This window comes from Phyllostomus hastatus, unplaced genomic scaffold (genome assembly GCF_019186645.2).
Source record: "Phyllostomus hastatus isolate PE091 unplaced genomic scaffold, TTU_PhHast_1.1 phas_contig_524, whole genome shotgun sequence".
In the NCBI taxonomy this organism is placed as follows: domain Eukaryota; kingdom Metazoa; phylum Chordata; class Mammalia; order Chiroptera; family Phyllostomidae; genus Phyllostomus; species Phyllostomus hastatus.
Window position 1 is genome coordinate 11478006 of NW_025333900.1, and position 11480 is coordinate 11489485.

The window sequence follows — 11480 nt, forward strand, 5'->3', positions numbered from 1 at the left end:
GAGAAAAATTAGGAACCAAACTGGAGAAAAAATCCACCACAGCCCTATCAACAACAAAGGAGCAAAGATTAATACAGGTGATATGGGAATAAGAGAGAAAAAAAAACAAAGAATGAAAGAAAAGCTTAAAAGGATTTCCAGAGGAAAAAAAAATAATTTTGAGGAGATGGAGAAGGAATACTATGAGTGAGGAATGAAAACCAGGCTAAGACAAGAAAAAAATTAAAATTTAAAACAAACAAAAAGAAAGAAAGGGCAGGAGGAAGGCAAAATGGAGTAGGAGAGGTCAATAGTCAAATTGGAGATTTGAAATACAAAAATAGTGAAAATCTAGAAATAAAATTAAAGAAATACAACAACAACAACCACCATATTCACAACAAATGAGCAAAGATTAATAAAAATGGAGAGAAAATAAGGGTATTTTAAGAATGGAAAAGGAATGTGAGATGACTAATGACAAGAAAAATGGTTTTGAGAGGCTGGAAGAGGGAGAAATAGTAGGAGTGCAGAATGGAAACGTGTCATAACAACAGAGAAAGTAAAATTTAAAATGAAGTAAGAAGAGACCAGAAGCAGGTAAAATGAGGTAAGAGAAGGGAGAAGCAAAATATAAAATTTTAAGTAAACTATAATATAAAAACTAGTGACCTAATAGGTACAAACTTGAAGGACAAGAAATGAATGTTAAAAAACTCTGCAGGAGAGAAAATAATGCAAATCATGAAGAAGTAGAATTTGTCTGAGTTGAATCTCATGTTTACCACTGTCTTCCCTTTCTGGATCCACGCCTGGTGATATAAGATGGTGTCCCAGTCTGTCCCTAGGTAGCCTGTTTGAGGCTACCAGCAATCCATAGTCCGTGACTGTCTCCTTCAGTTGTTAATCCAGTCAATCTGTAATCAGCAGTCAGGTTTATGCACCACAGGGTGAAGCAGAGTAATTCCTGCTGTCAGGGCTATTGCTTCTCCTCAGGCTGATGCTACCTGGAGGAGAGTGGCCTACCTGAGCAAGACGGCTCCTGCCTTATGGGGAATGGCTCAGCACAGGGATTCTGACAGCTGCTGCCTCAATTCTCTCCCAAAGCCACCATCCCCAGACTCTCCTCAAACATCTCTAGTCCACTCTGCCACCACTTTGCCGAAGCCCAGAGTAAGTGGCTGCAAACGAAATTTTATGTACTGGCCTTCTCAGAGGCTCTCTGTTTCTCCAGCTATCTCTCTGTGACAGACAGAAATCCTGCCACTTTTCACACCTGGTTGTCATCTGGGTTCCTTTTCAGCTCTGGTGCTATAGGCTGGAGAGCTCAGCTTGGAGTTTAGACCCCACACTTCCCAGAAGGAACACCCCTGGCCATTGATATTTCCCTCCAGCACTCCAGCTTCCACCTGTGGGAAGCCCAGCCAGCTCTCTCACATGTCCTCTGCACTCTGTACCAGTCACATTGTGGTAAGACAGTTTCTTCTGTCTGTCCATAGTTGTAAGGCTTTCCTCCAGCTATTGTTCAGTTTGTTATTCCAGGTGATTTCTCTGCAATTTATTTGTAATTCCAGATTGGTTCTGGGAGGAGGTTAGTGTAGCTTCCAACTACTCCTCTGCCATCTTGGATCCTCCCCTATCTTTAATCATTTTAAAAGCAAAGACCAAGATATCCAGTTTAAGCTCCAACATATAAAGAGCTGGTAAATTGTCATTCCCAACCTAACAACAAGAAAAAAATTGAGCTAACTAAAAATCAATTATTTTTCTTGAACAGACCCAAGAACCATGGTTGTGGGATAAACTACCACTCTGAAATCTACAGAGATATAGCTTCTGAGGTCTGCTTATCTGGAGCAAAAACCATTGAATTTTGATAGCTGGTAGGAAAAAGTGAATGACTATTCTGGTAGAGACAGAGTTAAGACTAGATGAGTGTGAAAAATCCTTAAAAGAAGCAGTCTTAGGGAAGTCCCACACTTACATGTTTTCTCTCCAGAAACCCCACCAAGACCTCATGATGAGTGTTCAAGAATAATCTTCATGGTCCAGGCTCAGGGAAGAAAAGAGTAGCAATCTTAAAATGTGCATTGAGTCTACCCACTAACAAAAGCCTGGTTTTTAGGGAGAAGGGATTCACCAGAGGGAAAACTACAAAACTTATCCCAGTTCATGAAAGGGAATCCCACCCAACTCCAGCCTTTCTGACTTGCTTAGGGAACAAAAAATGTCAACAGGTTACTAAACTTCAAGTAAGTAAATTGGGAAAGCTGCAGTCTGAGAAAGGAAGAGGAATATCAGGGATAAATCTTTACTCCAGGAGGATGAACAGAAACACTTGTGAAGTGAAGACAGGGCCCACTGAAAAGACTGAGACAATGAGAGGATTAAAGAATGTCCACTATTGCTTCACATTCTGCCACAACACCAACAAGTCTCCAAAATAATAACAGTAGATGACAACTGAAAGACACATAGTTATAGTTGGGGGCTTCAACATCCTTGTCAGTAATTGAAAGATCAAGCAGGCAGAAAATCAGTAAGATAATAGATAACCTGAATAACACTATCAATCAACTTGATCTAATTGACATTTATAAAATACTTTATTCAACAGCAGCAGAATACACATTCTTCTAAAGCTCACATGAAACATTCACCATGATAGACCATATTTTGTTCCATAAAATTCACCTTAATAGATTTAAAACAATAGAAATCACACATAACATGTTCTCAGGCCACATCAGAGTTCTTAGAAATCAAGAACAGAAACCAACTGGAATATTCCCATATATTTGGAAACTGAACATACTCCTAAATAACATGGGCAAAAAAAAACTCAAAGAAAGGTAAAAAGTTGTTTAAACTAAATGAAAGTAAAACCATAGTCTCAAAAATTTTGGAATATAGCTAATATTATTTAATAATAATATTAATAATATTAGAAAAAAGACATATATACAATCAATAATTTTAGCTTTCACTTTAGGAAAGTAAAGAAAGAAGAGCACATCAAACCTAAATAAAGCAGAAGAAAAGAAATAAAATTTAGAGCAGGTCAATGAAATTGAAAATGAAAAGAAAGATTAGGAAAAATCAATGTACTCAAGCATTGCTTCTTTGAAAAGATGAGTATCAGTGATAAATCTCTAGCCAGGTTAAATGAGAGGAAAAAAAAAAGAAGACTGCCACATCAGGAATCAAAGAAGGAGTAATCACTGTTGATCTCATGGAAAGTGAAAGGAAAACTACAAACAACTTTATAAACATAAATTTGATAATTGTGATGTAATGAACCCATTACTCGATAATGTAAACTACCAAAACTGACTCAGGTAAATAACCTGAATAGCTTTATATGTGAAGTTGAAAGAAAAATTGAAAATCTTCCAAAAAATTTTTAAAAAACCTGTTGTCCCAGATGGTTTTATGGTGAGTTTTATCAAACATTTACAGAAAAATATTTTAATTCTATACAATCTTTTTCCAGAATATAGAAAAAAGTGCACCTCACAATTCATTTTGTGAGAATATCATTACCCTAATAGCAAAATCAAATAAAGAAACAGAAGAAACTAAAACTATAGACTAACTTCACATGATGACAAGGACAAAAGTCTTTAATGAAGTATGAGCTAATCTAATCTAGCATAAGAGGATAAGGTGCCATGACCAATTTGAGTTCATTCCAGAAATGCAAGGCTGGCTCTACATTAAAAAATTAATCAACACAATTGATTATATTAACAGACTAAGACAAAATATGATCATATAAACAAATTCAGAAAGACCATCTGATAAAATCAAAAATTGATTTGTAATAAACTCTTTTTAAAAACTAGGAATAGAAAGGTTATCCATGAATAATAAAGGTTACATAAAAAAAACTACAGGTAACAGAATACTTAATTATGAGAGACTGAACAGTCTCCTACTGATAATAGGAACAAGGCTAAAATGTTCTTTCTTTCCATTACTATTCAACTTCTTACTAGAAGTCATAGCTAGTGAAATAAAGCAAAAGGAAGAAATAGAACTGAATTCTCTTGCAGAATCGCAGATGACATATTTGTCTATGTCAGCGATTTACAACCTTTCATGTCATGGCACACATAAACTAATCACTAAAATTCAGCTGCACACCGAAAACACATTTTTGCCAATCTTACCAAAAAAATGCATAAATTTAATTCATTCACCAGATAACTATTGTTGTGTTGGCTGTTGCCATATTTTTTTATCTAACAGTATAAGGAAAAGAGGTTAGTGCCCCTGAGTAAATAGTCAAATATTGTATGTTTAAAACATTCTCGCAGCACACCAGTTAAAAAATGCTGATCTATGTAACAACTACAAATAATGTATTTAAAAAAAATCCTGATGACTTAATTCATATGCACACTAAAACTCTGTATTTTTACTCCCAAACACATTTTGTTTTTGACAATTCTCAACAAAATGTCACAATTTTCACAATTCTACATTAACAAATTAATATAGTTATAATTATTTTTACTTTTTGTCTTTTAACCTTCAATAAAAGACTTCAAGGACCTATAATAGTTTTTTTTCCAGAACTATAATAGTTTTTTTTGTTTTCTAAAAAAGAACAAATTTGGAAGACTCTGATTCCCCAATTTCATGACTTATTTAAAGTGACCAGAATCAGGATAGTGTGATGCTGGCAGAAAAAAATGCATTAATAAATGCAACAGAATGTAGGGCCTAGAAACAGACCCACACAAATCTAATCTACAGATATTTTCCAAAGGTACAAAGGCAATGCAATAAAAAAAAAAAAGAGTCTTTTGACAGGTGGAAGGACATCCCACAAAGTAATTGACCAGTAATCCTCAAAACTGTTAAGTTCTTCAAAACCAAAGTAAGGGAGACAAATTTTCCACCTAGAGGAACCTAAGAAGCATGATGACTAAATACAGGGTTGGGAAAAAATGGGTTTACAGTTGTTAATATATAAAATAATACAATAATTACTAAATAATAATACAAGAATAAACTGTTTTGGGTACTTACAATTATAAATCTATTTTTGCCTTACCCTGTATAATATGATATCCTGGAAAAGACAAAAGGATATTTAGGAAAAATAGTGATATTTGAATAAAGTAGAGTCTTTAGTTATGATTATATATAAACACTGGTTCATCAGTTGAACCAAGTTGAAACAAATGAACCAAGTAATATCAGGAACAGAGGGAACTGGCAGCTGACTGTACAAAAACTCTGATATTTTTGCAACTTCACAAAAAAAAGCATGGAAAACACACTGGCTTGTGTCAACTCATCCAGCTATTTTTTAATGTGTCAGTGTAGCAATCTATATTTGTTTGACATCACTTTTTATTCTTTCCTGAGTGCTGGGTTCATAGTAGTCACTCCATAGCAGAGTGTCCTTCCTTAACTTCCCAGACTAAAAACTATCGATCTACCTATCTATCATCTGTCTATCCATCATCTATCTATCTATCTATCTATCTGTCTGTCTATCTATCTATCTATCTAATGTTATTTTAAGGGAAAAAACCTACAGGCACTGACAAAATGGAACTTCTTCATCATTGCATTCATTTAAAAGCATCTTTTAAAATTTAGCTTATTTGAAAACAGAGAAATTAATCTCTATTAAAGAATGATGGGGTAGAAGCCAGAACCATGTTCTTTCACAAAACTTTCTTTTTGATCTTAGCACACTCCCAATTAAAGGCACAGAACACTTGTAAGGGGGAAAAAGCAAAAGAACAATACTAGTGAGTTTACAAAATCGATGAGTTGAAGTATTCAGGAAGGCCTTTCAATTACAAAATTAATCCTGGGGTAGAAGACAATTACAGATCCCAGAGCTCATGTCTGAGAAACTTCTTTTTCCCTGGAGCTTAACGCTGTCCTCAAGAGCCAGCTGTTCTAACTAAGTGGCTTCCAGTGGCTGAGGTAAATACAGGAGTTATAGTTTTCACCTGCCTCAACAAAATTCTCAATTCTCAAGGAGCCAAAAAGAATTAGGATTTCAGTGCATATAATCACAGAATCATTGAATAATTCAAGTGGTCAAGCTCAATATGCAGATACATTTCAGGAACATTTGTCCCAAAATTTCATATGGACAGCAGGATACTTAAAAATGGTCGATTCATTAAGAGTTTCTATTTTGCCATTCTGGAAAAAAGTAGAAGATTAAAAAAGAAAATTACCTTCCAAATCGTTCATGCACAATCAAATGTGGGAGTATTGCCCTTTGGAAGGGGCAGGGGTAGGAAGTCACAAATCTCTATGTATTGCTAATGGTATTAGCACAGCTGGCTTCTATTTTAAACTTGGAGATCTTGCTAGGATCTTTCCCCTCATAGCTCACCTCCTTTTATGACCATTTTCTTTATGGGAACAGGGTATCTGTTGAAGAAAATAAGCACGAAAGGGAGTTTTCAGAATGGATTAGAAATTTCTCAGTTTATATGGTGCATTGTATTTTCATTTCCTAGTTATATACTTCAGATGCTTACATTTAAACATTTTATAGCTTCCTCTTTTAAAGCCCTCTCTCTTTTAGTGGTTAAGTACCTTCAAGCCAAGATCTTACATTAAAGCAGAATCTAATTAGACCTTTCAATTCAGACAGGCTGCTGAGCTCTTTTAGTTCCATTATAAAAACATACAGTAAAACCTTTTTTTTTCCCTCTCTGTGGTGAAAATAGCAGTTATCTTCAAGAAAAAAGGGAAAAGATGTCCCACCTCAATTTAAGTGTAAGGCACAAGCAGGTGACCCTGCCTCTTTGTCCTTCTACATAAGAAGGAAGGTGATTTTCAAATTTTAAGGCAGAAACTGGCAGTGGAGATGTGGAGAGTGTGCTGTTGCTGATTTTAAACACTTAAATACACCACATCCAAAATGCCTTCACATTAAAAGCATGAAAATTGCAGTAACCACTTCAATAAGCAAGTAGCTTATATATAATTTCTGGCACCATGTACGAGAGGATATTCAGAGGGAAAATTAGTTAAGAAAACCAGTGTGTAGTTTCAGAAAAAGAAAGCATAAGATTCTAAATATTTTTGCCAACGTGTATCTTTGAAAATAATGTCATTTTTAAAAAAGAACTAGATATTACCTATAATTTATATTGGTTCCTAGTCTACAGTTGGCATTGAGTGAGCTTTGAGAAGAGGGTAGAAAAAAATATTATAACAGGAATTGCTACCATCAATATCAGATGAAGCATGCCAAGTTTTGCAACCAGGAACTAGAAAGAACTAGGGATGCACAGGAGGGAAGGAAAGCAATTCCAATAAGGTTAAATCAAAATGGCTTACATCACTTCTGAATGAAATAAAGTTGAAGATGATGCTCATGAAGGTGACGTGGTGGATAATGAAGAGTAGATATGATGCCCTCCAACAGTCTCACAGCACCAGAGGAACCATACACATGATGCACCTTATCCTGTGACACTGGGCATTATAGAGAAAAAAATACAAAAGGTCAGATTCTATCTTTATCCAAAGATGTTAATAGACTAGAAGTCTCCTACCACAACTGTGTAGTAATCTGTTCCATTACTGTGTTGGGCAGTGACAATCTTGCAGAGCATTGACAAATTATGTTTCTCTTTTTCATGCACTTAAATGCTGAAAAATCCATCTTTTAAAAATTATTCATGATTGTTTCAAAGCTGTGGTGTACTTTAAAAGAGCAGAGCTACCACTCTCATTATCTAAACCAGATATATATATATATATATTTCACAGAATCAAGTTGCTTTCAATGTTTGATGAACACACTTGGAAAAATAGTTATATGCCTTTGGATTAAAAGCCCTCATTTTGGCAAATTACTTCCATATTTTCTCACCTCCCTTGGAATCAGAGGTAGAAATGAGGAGCTAAGAAGTGTTAGAGATGGATTGAACAGTGGCTAAGTATTAGCCCAATTAGGAGGACACCAGGAATTATTTAGTGACCACTCAACCTCCCTCCTCAATCCTCCTCCAATGATTTAGAAACTTTGGTTAGTCAAAGACCTTATTAAAAATAAATCTTACTGGAAGCTTGTCATATAGATCAGATAAGTAAGTAATTCATTTAGGTAACATGGAATGGAGTGTTTGGATGGTGTGGTGGGGAGCTGAGGTGAGGAGATGATCTCAAGATCTGGAGACGATTAGGAACATGTTTGAAAACTACTTCCCAGTTCCACTCTAGCAACTCACCTCCACCTTTCCATTCCCTGCTGGAAATTAGCACCTAACACTCGCCCCACGTTTCTTGCTATAGTATTTCCTGTGGAATAAGGCACAGTGACAAGATACCACACAGGGCCCAAAGTACTTTTGTTCCGATATCTAAAGATGTGGAAATTCTAAAACAAGATACATCAAACAGCAGTATATCAGTGGAGATAATCATGTATGCCTAATGTTTATAGCCAACTTTTCTCCTGCAGCTCTGAAATCTATAGTTAACATGATTTTAACTCTGTGAATATTGGGTTCAAAAAAGTCAGACAAAACACAAGAGGAGAACACAATGGTCATTTCCAGTGATTGAGGTGGGTAAAAAAAGTGGCCAATTCTTTTAACTTTTCATGATGCAATGGGAAGAACACAGGATTTAGTGAAAACACCTTGGTTCAAGTCCTGGTATTCATACATAATGACTGAGTGATTATTTACAAGTCATTTAGTCACTCTGAATTCCAGAGTCGTTTCTCTCAAGATGAAAACAAGAGTTGAGCTGGCCTTCTAACATTGTCTCAAAAAATAGCCAAGATAGCATAATAAGGGTGTGGCATTCTATGCCATGTGCATATTCCTGAGGACCTCATATCTTTTGTGTCTCCAAAGTATAACACAGACAAACATGGTCTGTATTTAGAGTTGCCTACTAATGCACAGACCTCATGTTGCAATAGTATAAAACATGGTCTGAAATTCACTTGATCCAAAGATCCACCTGAGGCTTACTAAATTTTTAATTTGGAAAGATTTGGGGGAAAGAGAATTACGCTATTTGCCAGTGTTGACAAAGGCTGATAATTGTGGGTATAATATTTTTATATTCATCACTTCATTTTCTTAAACTCAGTCTAAAGTCAGTATTTCCATGTACACAGCACAAAGTGAGCAAACTAGTTACTGGAGATGTAAGCAGGATAGGAAGACAAGACAACCCCTGGAAGCCCAAATGTTCTCCTTGATGTATCACAGAAGTGTCTTTTTTCTAATGTATGAATAAATATCTCTGTATGTAGGCTTAGGCTGTTGGTCTGAATGACCACCTGTGCAAGACCCTACCTTAAGCATGGAATCTTTAAAAAAATTAGAAAGGTTTGCTTGCTTTTTTGTTTTTGTTGTTATGGTTGTTCCTCCTCCTCAGTTACAAATGACATTATAAGACACTTTAAGAATGGAAAGAAGCATAGAGATGAATAGAAACTATAAGGAATATGCAGTTTTTGGTAGCAAGAAGTTAAATAGAATTCTTTGTCCTAAGGCCATAGTTAAAGCACCACAAAGTCTGCACTATTTAGCAGTTTATTTGGCAATAACCAAAACGTTCAAACGTGTCAATATACAGGGAGAAAATGCTATAAAGACAATTCCCAGGTGTACCATAAAGTTATTTTAACATGTGTTATTCATTCTTATAAGGTCAGTGTTAAAAAATATTCATATTTCTATACTTTCAGACACCACAATTTATTGCTGCAAAAACATTCATGTAATTCTTGAAAATAAATTATTAATGCATTTCTACAAGTACCAACTTTGCCATTTCATCCATTAAAAAAAACAATTTCAACAGGATCTGGCCAATTTGATTTCCTTTCAAATGAGGAAATGGATCGTTTATCCTGGAAAGCTGAGGCTTAAATGTGCTGCATGGAAGTCATGGTCCAGTCAGAGGACATAGTAAAAATGAGAGGGATTAGGGTAGTGGTAAAATTATAACTGCATTGTGGTTAATGTCAATAGGGATATCTGGCATTTTTCTTTTTATTTTCTGATTTTGCACAAATTCATTTTTCTTTCCTTTTAGGTTTGGATTGATAGGCTAGCTTTAAAGAAGATGATTATATACTTCAAGGATCTATCCTAAAAATTACCACAAAAGGAAGAGTTAGAATGCTATTTATTAAAGATTCTATTTATTTATTTTTAGAGAGAGGGGAAGGGAAGGAGAAAGAGAGGGAAACATCAATGTGTGGTTGCCTCTCATGTGTCCCCTGCTGGGGCCCTGGCCCACAACCCAGGAATGTGCCCTGACTGGTAGAATACTGCTAATAGAGAAAATATAACTCTATGCTGTAAGAGGACTCTTCCCCTTACCCCTCCAGCCTCTTCTAGTATTATTCTCACTTGTCCCTCACCTCCAGCCAGATTGGCCTCCTCACTGTTACTCACCTTCCTGTTGTGTGTCATTTTAAAGCCTTTGCATTGGTTCCTCCCTCTTCTTGCAAATTTCTTTCCCCCAAAGTGTGCAGGCCTATGTCTTTAACTTTCTAACTTCTTTCAAGTCTTTCTAAATGTCACCTTTGAATGATGTCTAAACTGAACACCTGATTTAAAATTGCAACCTCCACTCCAAATTTGTGGAGAGACATATATTCACAGACTTAAGATGCCCACCAAATTCCAAATAAGGCATAAAATAAAAAACACACCTAGACATATTATCCTGAAACTGATGAAACCAAGACAAAAAGATGTTAAAAGTTCCCCCAAACACATAATAATAGGTGAAAATTATATAAAAATTAAAGAGTTCTTAACTGAAACACTGGAAACCAGAACTCTTTGAAGAGTAAAAGATCTAAAACAAAATAAAAAACAACTGTCAATACAGAATTCCATACACAGCAAATATATCATTCAAACATTAGGATAAAATACATTTTCAGATATTGCTGTCTATAGATCTGTACTACAAGACATAGTTAAGGAAGCTTTTTTGGCTGAAGCAAAAGAATGACAGATGAACACTCAGATCTGCTGAAAAGAATAAAGAGCACTGAAAACGATAAATACATGGATAAATATAAACTGTTATTATTTTCCTTTTAATTTAGAAAATACACTTTGTCATATTTACTCAGATTCTGCTCCAGTTTTCCAGCTTCCCTGTACAGCTGCACTACCAAGAGTAGCAGCTTGCACTTTTTTTAAATTATTTTTTTTAAATATGGGACATTTCACAATTGTGTGTGTTATCCTTGAGCAGGGGCCATGCTAATCTTCTACATATCATAGCAATTTCAGTATATGTGCTGCTAAACCCAGCCCAGCATTCTGCACTTTAAATATCGGTTATGATCTTTTTATCTAAAAAGCCTTTGTCTAAATTCTAATCATGTTGGTGTTTACTCGGGGGCAATTCCCAATAAAACAAACTAACAAATAAACAAATGGCATCTCTAGTCAGAGAAATATGTGTTTGTTTAAGTCTCCTTAGGCACATGGTTTTCCTAGAAATGTTTCAAGACTTTT

The 11480-nt window shown here is 35.3% G+C and overlaps 1 non-coding gene across 1 annotated transcript; it reads right to left on the bottom strand.

Moving 5' to 3' along the window:
• Positions 1-11169: 11169 nt before the first annotated feature.
• LOC123824085 lies at positions 11170-11276 on the bottom strand. Its single transcript, XR_006786649.1, has one exon. It is a non-coding gene; the product is annotated as a U6 spliceosomal RNA (small nuclear RNA).
• Positions 11277-11480: the final 204 nt, after the last annotated feature.